We start from the raw sequence: 21,310 nt of genomic DNA on the forward strand, positions 1-21,310 counted from the left end.
AGATGGATGAACATAAATCCTTCGAAAATAGATAAACAACACAAGCACATGCCTTATTCACTGTGAGTTAATCACTGATGTAATCAGTAATTATAGTGATTAATAACAAAAAAATCATAGAAACTCTTCTATGACCATATTATCTGTAGCACACATCAATTGTTCAGAAATAAGCTCCCTTGTTAGCAGTATTTTATTTTGAAGTGATTCAAATAAATAGAAAATTATTAATATCTTACGGTTCTGAAATAGAAAGTGTAACTTTCCAAAGCATGAAAAAAAAAATCTAATTGTTAATAACCAGTTGTGTGTGTGTGTGTTGTTAATAACCAGTTGTGTGTGTGTTTATGGTTGTACTGACTTTATAACTGAAAATAAAAAATTTACAACTGAAAATGAGAAGATGAAGCAGAAAAGATGAAGGAAGAAAGAAGGAAAAAAGAGAAGGAAATGGAAAAGACAGGATTAAATCTATTGATTAGCTATTTCACTATTGCTAAAGGGGTCAAAAGGCATAAGAAAATTGTAGAATGTTTTCTACTTACCCTTCTTTAAGTAGCATTCAAAATCTTTTACTTAGAATCATATTTCTTCATCTCTGAATTTCTTCAGAATATATTATAAAGTACATTGCATTTGATATGGATGCTCCAGATTTACAGGTTTAATGCCATACAAAGTTGGGAGATATTTGATTTACGTGCCCCATCTTTGCACAAAGGAAGATGCTTTATCTGTGACTTCAGAGAGGTGATAAAGGACAGAATGCATTTTTCCCTCCAACCCTGAACCTCTCTCCAACCCTTCCAAATTCTATCCTTCATCCAGGAAGCAATACACATGCTCGTCACAGGGCTCTTAGATCTCCTTCAAGACAGTTCTGGAGAAATAATCACTAATTACACCTCTGATGGCTTTTCGAGGCAGAAGGGAGTTCACACAGGGTGAGACCACGTGACAACATGGTAGCTATGGCACAAGGGACATGCATCCACTGGGTGCCCCCTATGCAAGACGGGAATAGAAAAAGAGACTGGAACAACGGGTACTAAAGTGTTATTATATTTAAAAAAAAATAAGTAGACAAATTTTCAAGGAGCATAATGATACTTGGCTGATAGAGAGTTCATCTTCCAATCACAACCTCTTCAAAAATAATAAAGTTTCTTCTTCAAGTAAGAGCCAGGCTTCCCACTTACTAGCACCCAGGGCTCACTTACACGTCGGCCAAGTGGGAGGGACCTGAGACACGCTCAAAGTCTCCTCCCTGAAGCATCTCCCGATCAACAGAACAGGGAATTTATGGAAGTTGTGTAATCATAGATACTCCTTTGGAGTATGAACTCCTTTCAGAGAACTTCTGAAGAGAAGTTCACTTAAAGGAGTAACACATTGATACTGCATCATGAAGTAAACGGTTGGAGTGGTGGGCTCCTCTGATAGAACATAGTCCAAGAGAATTCTGGAATATAAAGAGGCTGCTGAGGAATGAAAGGACCTTGTGGGTCACATCAGTGAAAGGCTGTGAGGAGACAGAGACACTCAATAAAGAGCTTTTATTGATTTTTAAAATTGCTGCTGGGTGAGTGGAGCATGCCAGAGTGAACGAAGGACAAGCTGAAGGTGAGTCTAGGGAGGCTGGTGATACAAAGATAAGCTTCAGCAACCTTACAGTTTTGCCTATACTGCACAGATAATATTGATTTAAAAAGACTTAAAAACTCAGATTTAATAAAAAGCCACTAATTCTTTATATTTATGCGAAGGTTCCTTAAATTTAAGTGTAAGATTATGTAATCAATGAGCAATTTAGAAGATGTCTGCCATAACCAAAAAATAAGATCTTGGAGCCTTATTCTAAGCAAATGGATATATAATTACTTTCATAAGTCTGATAAAATCAAATATGAACACACACAAAAAAATGTTTCTCTGAAAAGAATATAGAACACTGACAAGGATAATATAAATAGGCAACCCCAGAATGTAAGACTTCTTGGTATAATATACATTGGTTTAATCAACATATTATCCTAAATATTTTATATTTATTTCAAATATAAAAAGTTCTATTATGAAATAAAAACTACTTTGAAGCATGAAAGCTGATAGAAAAGGAAACAACTTCTAAACTATTGTTAGATAAATGAGACATCGAGATATTTTCCAGGAACATGGGGTAGTCCTTGAAAGTGGAATAGTATAATACTGGCGAACATTTACTGAGCATTTTCTACATGCCACTAGGTGAATATAGAAGTACAATCTCATGTGCTCCTCTCAGGAAAATCATCATCCTATGTAGGTCCTGCCACGTTCTCTATTTTCTAACAAGGACATTTTGAAAATTAAGGTCAAATGGTTATTAAGTCTGAGCCTGGATTCTAATCCAGCATCTCTGATTTACCCTTCCCTGCCCCTTGTACGTTCCTTGCAAAGGTATTTCCCATGATGTTCATATATGATATGTAACTCCTAATTGATGAAACTAGCTTTTTAAAAATTTTATGATGTTACTTGCCAAAATGTCTCCTTAAAGGCTACACGTTCACATCAGGAATACCCTTGAAATTCTCCTTTTGTATCTGCAATTAGTGTCAATTTATAAGCCTGATATCAAATAATCTGCTGCTTTATAATCACATCATAGTTTCCATCAAGCACCTTGTTCACTACATTTGGTTTGGCTTTAGTTTCACCAACAAATTCATCCTTAATGATAATGATTTGCCAACAATCAAACTGTTAAAACTGAAGAGCAAATTCCTGAGGAGATTTCTATAGAGACCTGTGCAAAGACATTATTACTGAAATAAGCAAATAACCTCCTAAGCTGTCTACCCTGAAGAGGATGACACATGGTTAGACATGTATTTCTAAAATATTTTCTGGTGGGGGGGAAATATTGATTACATCACCTCCTGATCTCATCATCTCTATAAGTGAGCGAAGGTTATGAGTCTAAGGAAGCAATGCAGCATCATATCTAAGGGCATCACCAGAAACAAACAAACCTAGCTTCATGTCTTTTGTCTGGCACCTAGGGGCTAATAGACCCTGGTCAAGTAATGTCACCTCTCTAAGCTTTAGTTTTTAAAATCTGTAAAATGAAGAGAATTGTAGTTCCTGTCTGAAAGGTTGTAGTTTGGATAAAAAGAAAAAAAGTTTATAAAGCAGTTAATATAATTAAATTAATTAAAGCAGTTAACACAAGACTAACAAATAGTGAGTGGCTATTAAATATTATGCACTTTAAAATTTATTTATTTCAACTCTCATTCTAATAAGGTAGTATTATTTTTGCACATATACTACAAATATCTTTGTATTACATATATGAATATTATTCACATAGAAATATCTAACTACAAAGTTAGTTAAAAAAAAATCACCTATAGGGGCGCCTGGGTGGCTCAGTCGTTAAGCGTCTGCCTTCGGCTCAGGTCATGATCCCAGGGTCCTGGGATCAAGCCCCACATCGGGCTCCCTGCTCGGCGGGAAGCCTGCTTCTCCCTCTCCCACTCCCCCTGCTTGTGTTCCCTCTCTCGCTGTGTCTCTCTCTGTCAAATAAATAAATAAAATCTTTAAAAAAAAAAAATCACCTATAGAAAATCAGACTTCCTTGGTTTGGGTCTTTGACTCAGTGAACTAGTATATAATGATAAATCAAAGCAGTTTTAATGCCTGATTTAAATTTAAGAGTTTTACTGTATTTTACTTTTAATTCTCACCATATTCCAAAACAGTTTAGAGAAACTTCATCCCAAGCAATGAAAATGAATTCTCTCTTTTCCTGGTAAATTAGAATATGGATATAATTACTTATCTCCTTGTTTTCAGATTTAGTGTGTATGGGAAACATATAAATCGATGCATGATCTTGCCTTCCTGAAAAAATAAAATTTGTATTATTTTCCTTGGTTTATAATTTTAGGTCATAAATAAAATATTTAGAAGTAATTTTGTAAATTCTCAACTAAGTAAAATACCATCATTTGGAAAATTACCTAGAGAGATAAAGAAAACAAGGTACATTTTGCACTGTGGTGGCTTTATTCTCTCCTTTCTAGATTTGTCTTATTTTGGTGTTCTTAATGAGGAGAGATAGCAGGAATAGGAATACCAGATATAAATTGTTTGTTAACACTTTGAGTCCATTTCTTCCTATAATACATATTTACACAAACTGAAATCAATAGAACACACATCCCAAGTGGGACTTCATTAAAACCAAAAATGCAAAATGTCTATGGCTTCTATTTTGCAAGAAGCAACACACAGTCCCCTAGACATAGTTGTAATGTTGATCATGCATCCAACAGAGAACAATGTCTAGGTCCCTCTTGAACAGAATGCTCCATTAGGCACTCCATGGGCTCCCCCTTCCCGGCAGGCCTTGGCCCAGCCCCGTTGCCATAGATGGCCATCAGACATTTGGAATGACATCAGGAGATAATCTGAGTAGGCTCTGCCCTAAAGAATTCAGGCTAGCAGGAGACTGAAGATATCAATGTCTTCTTGGCTGACAACAGCATTCCAAAGGTCAACCAGGGTGAAAGAGGATGGACTTGGAGTTTCCAGTGCATTTTCAACAACCAAGCAGCTAACAAGTATAAAGAAGCATCCCTCAAGACAAAAAATAATAAATTAAGACAAAATGAAAGTCTGGAAGTACACTAGATACGCCATGCCTGTGAAAGGGAAATAAGACAACCTACATCCATTCGGTCAGGGAATTTTAGGATTAAAGAGATCACTACCTCTTAAAAATAAAACTCACAAACAGTTCTCATCCTGAACCAATTCCCATCCCTCTGACAATCTACTTCTCCAACTTTCTCTGCTGTGTCAGCCCCTGTATGGGTGAATATGGAACTTAATGGTGTAGAAGTAGAAATTCTTTGCAGAAGAATAAGAATGTCTTTTACTACAGTTTACCATTTCCCAGCCCTGTGCTTTATGTTGGGTGGCTCATTTAATCCCCATAACAAAGTTTTAAGAGTAGCACTTTATGTTCCACATTTTACAGATGAGGAAACTGAGGCAAAGGGAGGTTCCATAACTTGTACCTAATAGTATCTTCATCGAATTTGGAAAAGATTATGCTTTACTAACAATTCTCACCTTATATAACATTTTTCTTCCCTGACCTTAAGAGTGCTTTTCAAGCTCTTACTTTAGAAGGATAATTCCATTTCCTCAGATTTTTTTAAGTATAAATAAGAACAATGTTATCCCAACCACTCTCTCTAAGAAGACATGATATGAATCTATGAAGCTACCAATAATACATTTTTAGTTTGGGAGACAGTGTTATTTTCCTACACACCTTATTCTTTACTAGAATTTCTTCCTAGAAGAATGCTTAGAAGTATTTTCTCTTGTAAAAGGGTACTCCTGGTCAAAAATCTTCTGTCAGGTCACCTTTCTGTAGGGTTAATTTACCTAGTCAACCCCAGGCAACGTGCCCTGGTCTGGCACAAAGTGCAGTAAATAGACCCTGCCTGGTGACCTTAACTTCTTTCTAAATTTATGGCATGATTTAGGGGTGCATCTGTTAATTTCTCTGGGCCCCACTTGCCTTCCCTGTAAAAAAATTAGGTGCTTGTGTTAAATGTTCCCTAAGACCTCTTTCAGCAAGAAGATACGGAAATTCTGACTTTAAAACTTTCCACACTAGTGCCAGGAAATGCAAATGCCAAGAGTGTCCTAAAATTTGGCTGGTATCATAAAGCAGATTCTTTCTTTCTTTTTTTTTAACCAGCATTCATTTAAAACTCTAGAGCAGCACATTCCAATAGAACTTTATGCAATGATGGCAATGTTCAACATCTCGCAGTCAAATAAGGTAGCCACTAGCCGCCTGTGGCTATTGAGCACTTGAAATGTGGCCCGTATAACTGGGGAACTGAATTTTGAATTTTATGTAATTCTAATAAGCTTAAACTTAAAAAGCCACAGGCGGCTAGCGGCTACCATATTGGTGGCAGCTTATAGCTTCAAGAGCACGACAATAGAAACACTCTACACCTTTGATTTATTTCAGCCGAGTACCTTACAATGTCTTTGGAGCACTGATCTTTCCACCACTCTTGGGACCCTTGGTACAGCTCCACAGACAGATCAAAGAACAGCCCAGGCATTTGCATTTCGTGATGGCATTTTTGCAAGAGACCCCGGTACTGTTCTCACGTGCCAGCAAATAGAGGGGATGGAAAGGGAAAGGAAGTTTGGGGGGTTTTGTGTCTTTTCTCCCTCGTCTCCCATTTGTCGTGTAGCTTGTGGCCTCTCCTTAGCCAAGACGCGCACCTATCCACCGAGGCAGCTTAACTACCAGACCCAGAAGTTGGCTGTTAGTTTTTTAAATAATCGTGTAGACCCTGAGAGATTGGGCTGTAAAATCCAGCTCCAGGACCGCGTCCTTTCCTATTGGCTTGTCAGGTGAAAAACAGGGCTGACTGGCGGGACAGGGGCGGCGGCCGGACCTGCGCCCGCCACTATTTCTCCCCCAGGCGCGCAAACCGCTCAGAGCCCGGGCGGCTGCCAGGGCCGCCGGACGCCGACCGCGTGCTAGCGCTTTGTGCCCCGTGCGTAGGTGGGTTCACTGGGCGCCTCGCTCGGAACTCATCCCCAGCCCTCTGGGGTCGTCGTTCGCCAACCTAGGGGAAATATCCCCAGGATGCCCAAACCGGACGAGCAGGGCAACTCCCCGACACCGCCACCGAGCGTTTCCAGGGCCCACCCACCACCGTTGCGCCCTCCTCCCATTCTCCACAGCCCACCACGCGGCCTCTTCGCCAAACCACCAGCCGCTTCCCCCTCGCCCCCGAGCCGTGACATCCCCCTCAAGACACAACCCGGCACACTCCCCGCCAAGACAGCCCGCCCCCCACCCTCGGCGCACCCAGGCCCACAGGCCCCCGGAGGGCCCCGAGCCCGCCTCCTCCTCGCCCGTGGCGCACGCACGTGGCGCACTCACCCCCTACTAGCTGCCTCCGAGCTCTAGAAACGCTCCCGGGAGGGAGCCCCCGCCCCCTCGGCTCCGACCGCTCTGAGGAAAGTGGGTGGGGGGAAGCGGAGACGGGCTGAGAAGGAATAGGTAGGTCGGTCCGCTCTGAGAAAAGTGGGTGGGGGGAAGTGGAGATGGGCAGAGAAAGGAGTATATAGGTGGAGAGCGGTGTTGGAGGGGACGACCGGCAATAATTGGATGGCGTTGCGGCTGTTGCGCCTCTGTGAACGCCCAGCCAGCGCGGATTCACTTTCCACACAAATCACCCGGAGGGATTGTTGCAGCCTGCAATCAATAACTCAGCGGAGTAAGCTGCTGAAACCAGAGGCGTCCCCTGTCTGGGTCTTTAAGAGGCCGTCCGAACTGAATTCCAGCCCTCGGCTTCCCAGACAAAGAAGTGGGCACCAAAACGCAGGCCGAGATTTTTAACCCCCACCCCCAACCCCGATCCCGGGTAAAGATCTTTAAAAATTAAAGGGCACACACATAGAGAGGTTTCTAGAAAAAAACAGTTAAAAGGGGAAGTGTGACAATCCATTCTTTGAATTGAAGGTTTCTGTGATATTTCGAGAAATGGGATAGAATGAATGTTCCAGTGAACATTTAACGATTTTGTAAGTGAAGGTAAAGTCCATTAAATTTAGCCATGCATATGGATACTTTTTAATCAGCCACACATTTGCAAGGAAATTGCTGATCTAGCCTTATTTGGGCATACTCATCCAGGAAAAGGAAGAAATGTATCATAATTTGTAGTGGCATTGTTAAAAGCCTTAGCATATCTTTCAGACATTATTCCATGAAGATTGCATTTCTGTAAAGTGAAAAGGCCCTGGGAGATGTGTATTATGATTCACACTTAGCAGACTGTAAAACCAAGCAGAGCTGGGAGAAAGGGTATTCACCAGGTCAACAGATACTCACTGCCGGTCACTAAGTTTAAACTAACTCACTGTGGGCCTGAGCCTAAAAGACTCTCAGCTAACACCCCTAAAATAAAAGTGGCCAGAATTCATTTCTCCTTGCCTGAAGCAATTTAAAAATAAAAATAAATCTTAAGAATGTCAACCCAAATATAGAGGCTTTATAAATCTTAATGAGTCTTCACTATGAAAAGCCTTCTTGCTAATACAAATGGGTCAATGGAACCATCATGGTGTGATATGTCTCACGGTTGGGAGGAGTAGACTCATTCTGAAGCCAGGGAAAAGTTCATTTGTGTGCTTGGAGTCATAGAAAGCTAGTTTCAAACAGAGATTAGAACACAGGAGCATTTGTCTGTGCTCAGTATAGTTAAACACTGCTGGGAAGCATAAGGTATTATTGGTAATAGAATTCATAAAGGGTACTGAATCCACACCACTAATCCCGAAGTTTTTATAACTGGCCTTTAGGCAACATACACAATAAGCCCTTTCAGCAACTTCAGTTGCAGCTTCATTATCCCTACTTGACAAATTTTGTTAGCTTGGGATATGGTAGATTTTACTTTCTCCTTTGTAATTCTTAATCAGATACAAAATTAAAGGTACAAAAAATAAAGATAAATATAGGCTCTTTAGATATGAGATAAAGGATATGATTAAACCTTGGCTTGGAATAACAAATCCTTTGCATATTGCAGATTCTCAATCACAAGCAGTCCATATGGTGTATACTGTGCATAGGCTAAAGCTGTACCTAAAGAATTTTTGAAATTTAGATATTTGGCACTATTTATTTTAAAGGCTATAAGTATTTTCACAATTAATGATCATTTTAATTATTTTGTATTTAGCATACATTCGTTTTAAAATCAGAATTAATACTGATGTTACTTCAGATTAGAAGTTTTAGAAATAAATTTATTTGAATGTACTTTAATATCAGCTTTCTTTAAAAAAAAAATGTTTTTAACTGTGTACCTTGTTGTACTTACACATTTTAAGGTGCCAAAGAAGAGTTGAAAACTGTGAAGTAACTTCTATGAAGAGATGAAGTAAAGAATGGAAGGCAAATGACTGTATGTGTATGTGGTGAGTGCTTAACATTTGTTATATCATTTACCACCAAGCTAATTCATAAAGGTAAAACTGCCAAACTCCTTGTCATTAGGTATCTATAATGTAGACACATAAAAGTGATAAAGTGTGATGCAACCATTATATACTTTATATTATAAGCAATACCATGCCATTTTGCTTAAAGCTCACGGGTCACTTTTCAGGGCCTACCTTTGCAAGTCTCTTTTACAATCCATTTCAGGGTAAGTTAATGTATGTCATCTCTACTGTAACTATAAAAAGATACAACATTTTTAATGCTACTGGAATTTGTATCTTACTACTTTCTATATTTTTCTGAACTTCTATGTTCAATTATGTTTGTGTTGAAAGTATTCTGGCTGAAGAACAAATACTATACAGTTGAATAATCTTGAGGGGTAGATTAATCTATAGCCTCTCTTCATCTTAGGGTGGGTTGCTGTGGCAACCACCCCAGCTTACTTTAAAATAATTTTTTAAAGCTCACTTCAAGAGCTACACCCAGCGTGGGCCAAGCTTAAAAGCAGGCATACCCAGTGAACAGGGTTTTAGTAGACTGCTGATTTAATGTAGGGAAGTAGTAAAGAGAGGAGGGTGGAGTAAGATGGTACACAACCTTGAACAGAAATTAGAAATTAGCTTTCCTTAGATTCAAGTCCTAAGGAATATGCTCTCTGTAACTTCTGTGGCACTTTAAATATATTGCTAAACAATTCTTTTTTGGGGGGGGGGACAAGTAAATATATATTTACATACATAATAAATCACTTATGACAATTATTTAGTAAAGAAAATATTTGGTGATTGGGGGAAAAAAGTTTATTTAAATAGTATGTCAATCCCAGACATCATTTTCTCTTAACTGATTTGTCACCTTTTATTTAACATGATAGGCCACTAGTGTCAAACTGGCTTAAAGAGTTTAAGAATCTTCTACTTTCCAGTCATAGAACTGGAATAGATTGGAGAATTCATGTAACTCAATTAATAAGCAAACTGAACCCCTGAAAAGACATACTCATTAGTTAGGCACAAGTCTTGAACCAGAAAATATAGGCCTACTAACACCTAGTACAAGCTCCTCCCTACACCAAAAAACATTATGATATAGCCGAGTACCATTAGGTGGTAAAGATCAGGATAATTTTGGTAAAAAAAAAAAAAAAATCCAGAGTTTTTAAAGAATACAAAGCACATTTTGTATTAACCACTTTTTGAATTACCAATGAATAATTTTAAATCTCAGTGACTTTCTATTGTATATTTTTGCACAACCTCTTCTGTTCTGCTTCAACTATGAAGGCTCATGGGAAGAAAACTAATGCTAATATTAACTTAGGTCACACATAATTAAGAAGCTAAATCTGCTGAGGGGAATATTTTATATTTTAAAAGGCCAACCGTTATACATTCCAGACCCAAATTATTTCCAAATTATCCACAGTGTGGGGTTATACATATTTTTGAATGCTTGTACTATCATTGATAATTATGGGTTTGTTATAATGTTTATTATTAAATAATGCTTTAAGATGTTAAAAGGTAAAATAATTTATTTTTGAAGGAAAACCATCTAAAACTGAAGTGTACTGTGGTAAATAGAAATAATCTATAATCCATCAAAAATAGTATGGTTGAAATTCATGTATTGCCTATGTTTATTTGCTCATGTAAAATAGGCTTTTACAATTCATTACGTTAATATCAGGCACTATGGCAATAAACATTTGTTCCTACAATTGTTTTGTTTTGTCAAGGCATTTGTGAATCTAGAAAAAATTAAAATAATTTCATTTTACCACCATGTATAGACATATCTTAGTATTCAAAATGACTGTGCACCTTTAAATTTTTGGATTCTTTTTTTAGAAGTTGTACCTTAAAGGAAAACCTGATATAAACTATCTCTGCCATATTATTAAAATGAATTCATGGTAGTAGCAAACTCACCAGATGAAAAGCAAACAGGCAAACAAATATATTGTAGATACTAATCTGCAAGAAATAATACTATTTCAGATGGCATTTGCTTCGTCTTATCTGTGCTGATAGTCACAATGGTGATGAGCCAGAAGCCTGAAGATTGTTCAGATCTGGTTGTGCTTGCCTGGAAAATCAACCTTCTCCTTTCAAGTGAAACCTTGGGGCAGACACCTAAATGTTGAGCCCACTCTTCTGAGAAAAGCTACTCACATCAAATAGCCCCTACAATGAAGCAGGAGGCTTTTTGAATCATACATTAAAATAGTCTAGAGGCATGGTGCAGAACTTCACAGGAAATGCAACTAGTCATTGGGTTAAACACATAGTGCTGAAAGGAATTTTTTTAAGTGAGGAAATATCTTTAATTAGCTAGATATTTCAGTATACTTCTATTGTCTACTCCTGTACGTTCAAAGTTTTTATTTCCCGAATGTATTTTCCCTTCTTCCTTTCACGATATTAAAAAATTTTAATTTGGTTTAAACATTTTATATGATCTATAGTTCCACTGGCATGCAATCTTGTCTTTTCATGGTTTGTGTACTAGTTGGTGTATTTTATCTTTGGCTTTATTGGGTGTGGTGTAATTGGCTAGAGAGGGAAGGTGCCCAACCCCTAGTAGCCTTTCCTAAATCTTGAATATTAACCTATCTTTTTTTTTTTTTTTTTTTTCTGGTCAGGTCAAGTGTTTACTGGGCTTAAATCTTAACATAAGTATCTTCCTTATCAGTCCCTATTTCTGCTTCCTGTGCAGCTGAAACTCTTCAGGATAAGTGAAGTCATCAGCTATCGGATAGGGAAGCCTAATGCATTTGGGAAATAGGTTTGGTTTACATGTTAATGCTCTGGATAAAATCCAGGAAGGTGTGGAAGAGATAGAAGTAGGAGGAGGGAGGGGGAAATCTCCAAGGAAGCTGCCGCCTCGGTAAATATTTCCAAACTGATTAGAAAGTTCATGGCCCCGCGATGAAGTCGAGATTTCAGGAACTGGTATTTTATTACTTTGTACATTACTAACACATAAGAAGTATTTCCGCACTCTTTCTGGCCCTCCAGCCTTTCTGGGCCGAAAACCGCGTATTCTGGGCGTGCAGGAAAAGCGCGCTGGAATCGAGTGCTGCAGACATCCTGGACGGTGGCTTTTACGCGTGAGTAACAGAGGAGCGCTCGGACGGGTGGAAGAAAGAAGTGGTTAACGCGTCTCCAAACGGGGGGAAAAGTCACAAGAGCAACTATTAGGGTCGCGCTCCTATTGGTCAGAGGAAAGAGCCCGACTTTGGAAGGACTTTTCTGCTGGCTGGCTCGCAGAGTCCCCGGGGAGCGAGCGCGCTGCTGCCGGAGATGGTTCTCCGAGCGTTCTCAGCTGCAGCGTGGGGAGAGCAGGGAGCCGCCGCTCGCGATGTTGTCTTCATTTTGTGCAATAAAGAATTGTCATTAGGTTTGCGTATGGCATGTGCCATTACCCCACCGTAAAACTAAAATTAGCAAAATGTCAGGAATGGAAAGATTGATTCACCAAGATGCAATTATCATTTAAAAGTGCTTGATTGAGGTACTGATGTTCAGTGATTTATTCTGCATACCATATACATAATTAAAGTAGTGTAGTGGAGTAATTTATCAATCTAGTTGAGACTGGAGGGGTGAGGAGGGAACTGCTGTATGTTTGTTTTATTAAAATGCTCCGAGGTCTAGTCCCGCCCCCCTTTTGCGAGAGTGAAACTGATGATTTCTCTAGCTCGCGAGGAGAGAGTCAACGGTTTGGGATTGTGAGGGAGAGAGAGACGGAGAGGAAAAGGCAGCGCGAGGCAGAGGCAAAGGCAAGGGCAAGGACAAAATAAAGGGAAAAAAGAAGGCAAGAGGCACTTCTTTGGACGTGCCGCTTAGAACCCCAAGCCCGTCTGCTCCATTTGCCCTGCCACCCCCGCCTCCCCTCCCAATATCCTTCCACCACTGCCCCCGCCTCCCCCGCCCCCCCGCCTTTTTTACGCGATGTTTCAAAGGCTGCGAGCGGCTCTCCTTTTCCCATTCGTCTTCTGTCACTTCCTTCCTGGACGCAGTTCTCTGGACGAGTCTGGTTACTTTTAATCTGGCCGGCTGCTGAGAGCTACTTTCTCCTCCTCCTCCTCCTCCTCTTCCTCCTTCTTTTCCTCCTCCTCTTCCTCCTCCTCCTCCTCTTCCGAGCGGCCTCGGCGAGCGCGAATGCGCGGCCCCGAGCGCGCCTCCCCCGCGCGCGCTCTCCCCGCGCGCGCACACACTTCGTCTCCAGCTCTCTGCTCGTTCTGCTCGCAGTCACAGACACTTGAGCACACGCGTACACCCAGACATCTTCAGGCTGCTATTGGATTGACTTTGAAGGTTCTGTGTGGGTCGCCGTGGCTGCATGTTTGAATCAGGTGGAAAAACATTTCAAGGCTGGACGAAGTAAAGATTATTGTTATTTTTTTTTTCTCTCTCTCTCTCTCTTAAGAAAGGAAAATATCCCAAGGACTAATCTGATCGGGTCTTCCTTCATGTAAGTACCTCTGACATTTCTCGAGGAAATAGAAATAGCCTGGGTATTGTCTCTGAAATCTGCATCAATACATTCCATCGCACTGGGTCTATTCCTGTGCCTTTTGAAGGCTGAAGTTGAGGTTTGTTGTGCATTCTTTTTTTTTTAGATTCCATGATTTCCTGGTCTGTTGCTAAAAGTAACTTTTTAGATAGTCTTCTCTGTTTGCCATCAGTTATTGAAATCACTCCTGACTCGTTCTTGTCATACCAGTGTGTTTAAAGTTTCATGAAGTTAGTTCACGTCATTAGCATGTTTGATATGGTGGAGTGTGTGAAGCCTGGTGGATTTTAATATTTCACAGGATGTTCTGTGACCTTGAAGTACATGCCTCAAGATTTAGCGGCTGTGCAAAGATGCTCCTGTGAGTCCCCCCCGAAGACTCTGATTTGCTTTGGGTTATGCTTCTGAGCCACTAATTCTTGGGATTAGTTTGAGCTAAAGCATGGCTGTCTGTCAGAGTATACCTTTGTGCATCTCCTTCCCTTACCAAAGTGCTGGCTTGATAGAAGGCTTCTCAGTTGGTGTGGACAAAAAATAATATCCTGGCCATGGTAGTCTACATTTCACAATTTGTGCTGGGGTTCAGTATATGCGTTGTTGTTCAGGTCAAGTCAAATACATAGCTATTTAAAAAGAAACAAGGTTAAGTCACTTTAATTGCCTTCTGTTTGGACTTTGGATGAAAGTTACCAAACTCAGTGATAAAGTTTGGCACAAAGGCAGTATATATATAGACACAGCACACTGTTTATTGTATTATTACATATTATGTGAGGATTTAAATTTAATACTAATGGTATCTTCTTCCCAGAATAAGGCTATTAATTCTTAAAGGAAATTTTATACCTGAAACATTTCCGACTATTCTAGGTCCAGTAGTTATCATTTTTTGGAAAAAGCTCTTTTCTTCACAGTGTAGGGATGTGTGTCTTTTGCATAAAATACCTTTATATGTAAATGCTGACAGTATAATAGGTAGAATCAGGCTCTCTGCCAGTTCTTTAACTGGTCCTCAGTGGAGAATTGCTTTGACACAAAGTGCATTCTACCATTGTGAATCTGATACTAACTCTAATAGTCACTGTCTTGTGAAATGGTTAGTGACTGCATATATTTTCTAAGTGCTATAAAGGGAACTCCAGCCACCTCATTATACCAGTCAAAAAAAGTGACCAGCCTCTTATTCACTGGCACCTTGCAGTGGAATTGTGGTTGCAGAGTAAAGATGTTTATGCAGAGTATAATAACTCCAATCCCTGGAGACTTGGAAGGACATGGAAATGTGACCACCTGTGAACCCCGTTTAACCTCTGTATTGCATACTAAGTTTAGCTTTAAATAGATTAACAATCTCCAATTCTCCAATTTGAAACTAAAACATCTTACTTCATTTTTAAAATACCAGTTTTGGCTAGTCTTTGAAAATGCTCAGTATGTACCAATCTGGCCCAAGCATTATTTTTGTTTTTCCATCAGTTTCACTTAAATATAATGCAGTTAATGAACCATATTGTCTCCCCATGTATGCATAAAATTCTTAAGTTAAAAGAAGTAGTTCTAAAGCAAGTGGATTCAGAACTTGACAGGTAAAATGAGATATGCCTAGCTAATATCCCTCTCAAGAGGAAAAAAAATCTCTAAAATCAAAAATCTCAATCTATTTGTTGGAAAGTACATTTGGCTATATAGTAGACTACAAACTCAATTCTAAAAGTTTTCATCAAAGCACACTTTAAACTCAATGTTTAAAATATGATTCCCCAGTCATGTTAAGGAGACAATAATTGGCAGTTATCTTTGCTTCAAGTTTTACTAAACTTTATAAAAATTTACTGTTATTTGCTAATGTAATTCACAAAGCTTTGGAGTATTTGTGACATATTTTCCAGACTTCTTACAAAAGACAGTATTTTCCTTCACTCATTAATTACGCTATTTACATTCTGATTGCTGTGTATGCATGTCAAAGACAATATTAAAGACCTAACTTTTATTAAATATTAATTTGTTTCTTAGGTTTAAATAACAATGAACACTTTATATTAAAAAGTCAATTTTCCACCTTTTCTGAGCTGTTCATACTTTAAAAGTATGCAGTCACATATATTATTAACTTTTCAAAATAGAAACGTATAACATTAAATACATGAAATTTAAATAACAAGGACTTTACTGCACCTTGCGTCTTTTATTCTTTAGAAACATACTCGGTTTTCAAAATTTGTTGGAAATGGTTTATTCCAATAGTGAAAGGGACTGTCTATTGATTCAAAATTGAATACTGAAAAGGCATCATGTTTTATATTTTTCAGATTTCTATGTATTTCTTCCTTAGCCCTCACTTTTACACCGAGTAAATAAATTGAATAGCACTACAAGCATATCTTTCTAATAAATGATTTATTGTATTAAATTTCTTTTATAAAAAGCTGAGCTAAATAACTCCTTGGCATATGTTAACATTATATTTCAAAACTTTCTTCTGCTTATTGTATTATGTTTTGTGGTTTTATTTCCCAACACTAAATGTGGTATATCTTCAGTCTATGAAATCTCAGAAAGTGACAAAAATGGGGAAATAACTGTGCAGCAACACTTATGCTCATAATAACAAAAAAAAAATAGTTATTAAACAGAGAACCCTGGCTTCAGGGACATGATTCAAAACAACATGGGAGAATTTCCTATGCAATTAAGGGTTACAGAATGGACTTTAGAGAGATTATTACTAAAGTTCTACTTTTTTTTCAAAAGCACATCCTCAGATCACACCAGGCAGATTAATATCTAAAATTTATAAAAATGCACATATTCGTTTTATGAATATAGTGATTGCCTGGACACAATGAAAAGATTTAATCACTGATGTTCACTCTGTGTGCTGCATGTGGAAGGATAGGTGATTAAGATCCCCGACCTCAGCACTGTACCTTAATCTCATGGGCGCGTGGACTGCCCTGCACTCAGTAAAGCCTGACTGTTCACCGAGATCTGTCATCTTTAGGAAATCAAACCAGATTACAGAGGCGATTCACAAAACCAGGAGCAACAACAGAGTCTGTGCACCTTACAAAAGGCGGATTACGCAGTTCACATGTTATTTTGATAGGTCAAAGATAAAAGCTGATTGTTGAGGAATAGCAAGACACTCCAATTTCAAATGATTGCTAGATAAGTATACCACAACCCTGTTGCTTCATCATTATGAAGAGCCATTCAAACAATAGAAAACTCAGTTTTCAAGTAACAGGCTTTCAGTAGTGAAGAAAGAGAAAACATGTCCTTTATATATATACCTTCATTGCTTAAATTTTTAAGTTCCATCACTTCTTTATGAACAGACATCAAGTTCTGGCTGCTTATATGAAGCCGTTATCATAAGGTTTAAATGCAGTAGGCATTTTCAGAGGCGTTCTAGAGAGCACAAAACAAAATTTGCCAGAAATAAAACATACACTCATGATATTGAATAACTGAGCAGAAAATGCATAGTAGTCAATAGCCATTATGTTATTCTGTTCCCAAATACATTCTTCATAAAAATGTGTAATTACATAGTTATGAATCCATACATTTGAAATATATCTTGATAGGTGTTTATTGGTCAAATTATATGTATTTCATGAATGTGATGTACAGATTATTCTTTACAACAAAATATGATGTTTTGAGAGTTTATTTCAGAGAATCAAGTTTTGGTTTACATAATAACATTTTGAAAACCCCAACTTCTTACACATCCACTCTACAGTAATTTCTTGCTTCTTTAAAAATTGAAGTCCTTTTTTACCCAACTGATGCCTCCTAGTGTTTCACACAATAAAACACTAATGAGTCACCCATAAATGTAAACATTGCATTTTCATTGCCTACATTTTCTGTGATACATAAAATTAATATTTATGTGTTTAATTTTCTGTGCATTATTATAAGATAAGAAATTCTATTGAATGAGATGTTTCATCTGAGTGGATTTGTGGCACACACTTGCAGCTTTTCTTTGGCCATAACAATATCTTACTAAGTTTTAATAAGTTTATTACCTTGAGTTCCAGTTTATAGATTCACTGTTTATATTCACTCTTATTCTAAGTGAAAAGACATAGGCAGAATAGTAGAGCTTCCATTTTGTAGGCCTGGAAACTGTATAGCTGAGTTTGTCGGGGACTGCCTGATGAACATACTGCAAGGGGACTAACCATCTTATTTAAACATTAAAATATTTTAAAATATATAAAAACTTGCCTACTTTGTGTCTTTATACTTGCACATTTCTATGTGAAATGGAATAAAGAAAAAGAGTTTAGAAAAAATAAAATTAAAGATAAATGCACAGATTTCCCACAAATACGGAGTATATCACTTTATTAGAAAATAACAAAAAAAAACGTGCCTAGCGAGTGTATTATTCTACATCATAGAAGGAAGACTTGTTAGAACACAACTTCTCATGATCAGCAGATTGTCTTAATGAGGTAGAAGTTAGTGGATATCAACTTTGGTGTGAGTTTTCTGTCATTAGTGTCATGAGCGTAGACTTTCAATACTTCTGCCCTTCTATGATTTCTAACAGCTTTCAGATTGTACTTATTTAGATGGATACTTTAATTTCTGAATATTTTTTCTTTAAAATATTTATGAAAGGAAGGAGGCATTCCCCTAATGGGTCTAAAATTCAAGGGATACACTCAAAAACCTGTAGCATTTGTGGGTCTCTTCTTGAGTTGTTATACAACATACATGTGCACAAAAACAGTGACAGATTTCTTCCACTGACACAAGTGGTCTCAGCATCCAAATGTAGATACTAGAGTGAACATAGTTCATTTCTATTACCTATGTGTGTGTCATTTAGTTCTCCTGATTCAAAACACATAACATTTTAACAATATTTGACTCTCATTTAAGATTTTCTAATTTGGTCAATAATAGAGTGCTATTACAATTCTGTGCATGTTGGACACATTTCAAAGAATGTAAGGGGGTGTGTTCCTTTCATTTAAGGAAGCAAACATGTAGAAAGGGGTGGACTTTTCCCACAAGAGCCAGATTTCTTCCCTTGGAGAATTGAAGCAAATATGCAGTGTGTAAGTGAATAACAGCATGAGAAAGAAAATAATTTCTAATGGTCTGCTATAGTTAGCAAAGAAACTGTTAGGTTTTTTTTTTAAAGCAGTTCTTACTGATAACCTTTCTCACACTGAATGCTGAAAAAAGTCTATGAAAGTTTGTAATTTTAATATTGAATAACTTCTGTAAAGTGCACTAGAATTAATTTTGCTCAAAACAAGAATTCAATAGTAACTATTACACAGATATATTGAGGCATAAAGAAATAACGGGAGCTAGAAGAACTCATTCCCTACCTCTCTCTTTCAAGAATAAGTAGATATCATCAGTGTTCTTATGTTAGTTGTTTTTGTCTGTGCAAGAAAAATAATTAAAATTCTGTAACAAAGAAGACCGTTGTAAAAAATAAGATTATAAAAAAGATTATGCAATATAGTATTCTCTCTTATTTCTTTGATACTATTTTAACATTAACTGCAAAAAGAAAAGTAATGTTACTATTGAGTATGGAAATTATACCCGTTATATAAATTCATGTATTGGTCAGGTGATAATACCAGTAACATTCATTTGTCATCACCATAGTGTACTTTTTGTACATTGTCGTTATATTACCCAAGTTAAATCTATGTATTTATTTTTTAAATATAGCCAGTGTAAATAAAGTTCAAAGTACATATGAAGAGAATCTTTTGAGGACATTATAAAGAAAATTGGTGACATTATAAGCGATAAAAACAGTAAACCTATTACAGGCAGATTTCTACAGGAATCATTACTCTTTAATAATGCAGATGTTATAGAGACTTTATTAATTCTTAATGCTGTAAATTTTAAATGAATGGAGCAATGTTGTTCATCCTGCAAGTGGTTGCGATTCATGTAGAATGACAGTGCAGATCTTCTTGTAATGATTTAAATGAGGTACCTTAAACTTGTTTTTAGAGACTGGAGAGACTGATCCCTGGTGAGAACCTATTTTTTCCAAAGAGCATCCTGAGCATGGACTGGTTTTCCTCTTGTATCTTGTTGTCATAGATAAGATACACGTGAAGAATTCATAAAAATTGTTCTCAGATACTATGGGTCTCTAGCATACAGGATTTAAAAAGCGATGGATATGGTCCTTTGATAGAATGAGAAGTGTTTTTTAAAATAGCTACAACTACCTCTTTTTTTCACACATCTGTGTTTTCAGCAAGTTAGAATGATAGCAAGAGAATGCATCTTTCTTCGAACCCCGAAGATAGGCAGCTTTGGCTTAGATATGCTTATTTATTTGCAAAATTAGAAAGTAGATTTACTAATGTAAATAAGTGGGGACAGACAAGAAAATTAGTCTACTATTTAATAGAGTAAACATGACTTCTTTAAACCTCCTAATTAATTGTTGACCATGCATAAGATGTGCAACCAAGGCTTAGTATGGAAGGCTGGTATTATTGCTTAATGTAACATGAGGCATTGGGATTTCTTTAAAGTAATTTTGAAGATGTGATTATTTAGCAGAAATATTCACTGGAGCATTTTATTTTTAGAAACCATGGTCACACAAGGAAGCCTTTATAGGACCGACTACCTAATTGCAGTCAAAAATCTCTTTAATGAATGAACACACACACACAGAGAACAACACACATTTTAAGAAAATAATGGCCCTGTATTTTTCAATTATTTTGCCACGTTCTTTATATCCAATCAGAATGTACATGTCTAAGCAGATGTTTTAAGTTATATCCTTCATGTAGGTGAGTCTGTAAATGTACCATTTAACTTAAATGGTTTTGTGGGAAGGTAGTTTGAGGAGTTTAAAAAAAAAGAAAAACCCTCCAGTTACTATAGTTTCAGCTCATTCTTTTTAAAAACAGTAATTACACTCAGGATAAAGAAAGAAAAATAAACTCTTTTAATTCTTTGTAACATCCACAGTTTCTGAGGTAGAGCTCGGGTGTATTTTTATTTCTGAATGTGCAGGGCAGGTACTGGCCGCAGAGCGACAAAATGAAAACTTCTGGCTGCAGACCAGATGCAGTGCACAGTGCCACATCATAAACTTCCCCTCTTCTGTCTCGGAGTGATTGCAGCCCGAAATAATGTCCTTTTTTCCCCTTGCGTAGGCTAAGGAGCAGAGGGCCTTCTTCCTGGGCAATGGCTTTGGGAAAGGAAAAGCAGAATGTTTCCCCTCTTTAACTTAAAAATTCTGCCTCTTAAATCACTAAGACATTAACTGCAAAGTGGATTCAGTATGTTTCCTTTCTCTTCCCATATAGCAGTGTAGAATGCATAAAACAATAGGTGTAAGATAGAAAATGAGACCTCTTCCCAACCCCCTCCTCCAGCACACGCAGGCCTAGTCAGATATCTGTATTTTTTTGTTTTGCAGAGAAAAATATAATGGTTTCTTTTCAATAAGGCCTGTGCATTATACTCCAGATATGTTAGGTCATTTTGTGATGCAAATTAATGTGGAGTGGTTTTTTTGTACTTATCTCGGGAAATAGCAATGTTCTACCACAATATGTGGCACTACAGTAATTTTTATTGATAAACACTCCCAGTTTTAATGATTACTAGGTCAAAATACAGAGTACAAAGAGAGAAAATGTGGGTTTTAGTTTTCAGATTTGGTTTATGTTCTTCATTTGAAAAGTACAATGTAAGTTATGT

General features: G+C 37.6%; 1 protein-coding gene across 13 annotated transcripts in view; it reads left to right on the forward strand.

Moving 5' to 3' along the window:
- Positions 1-21,310, forward strand: part of MEF2C (myocyte enhancer factor 2C) — a 172,534-nt gene that overhangs the window by 6,717 nt on the left and 144,507 nt on the right. For 8 of the 13 annotated variants that reach the window (XM_006744817.3, XM_081826600.1, XM_031040781.2 and 5 more), the window contains exon 1: positions 13,278-13,531. The gene's annotated coding sequence lies outside the window, so the exon portion shown is untranslated. Of the gene's footprint in view, positions 1-8,937; positions 9,025-12,003; positions 12,165-12,821; positions 12,837-13,277; positions 13,532-21,310 lie in introns of those variants that run through there. The other 5 variants (XM_081826595.1, XM_081826593.1, XM_006744818.3 and 2 more) reach the window with 4 other exon arrangements.

This window comes from Leptonychotes weddellii, chromosome 7, assembly GCF_054177405.1.
Source record: "Leptonychotes weddellii isolate Sample4059 chromosome 7, ASM5417740v2, whole genome shotgun sequence".
NCBI lineage: Eukaryota > Metazoa > Chordata > Mammalia > Carnivora > Phocidae > Leptonychotes > Leptonychotes weddellii.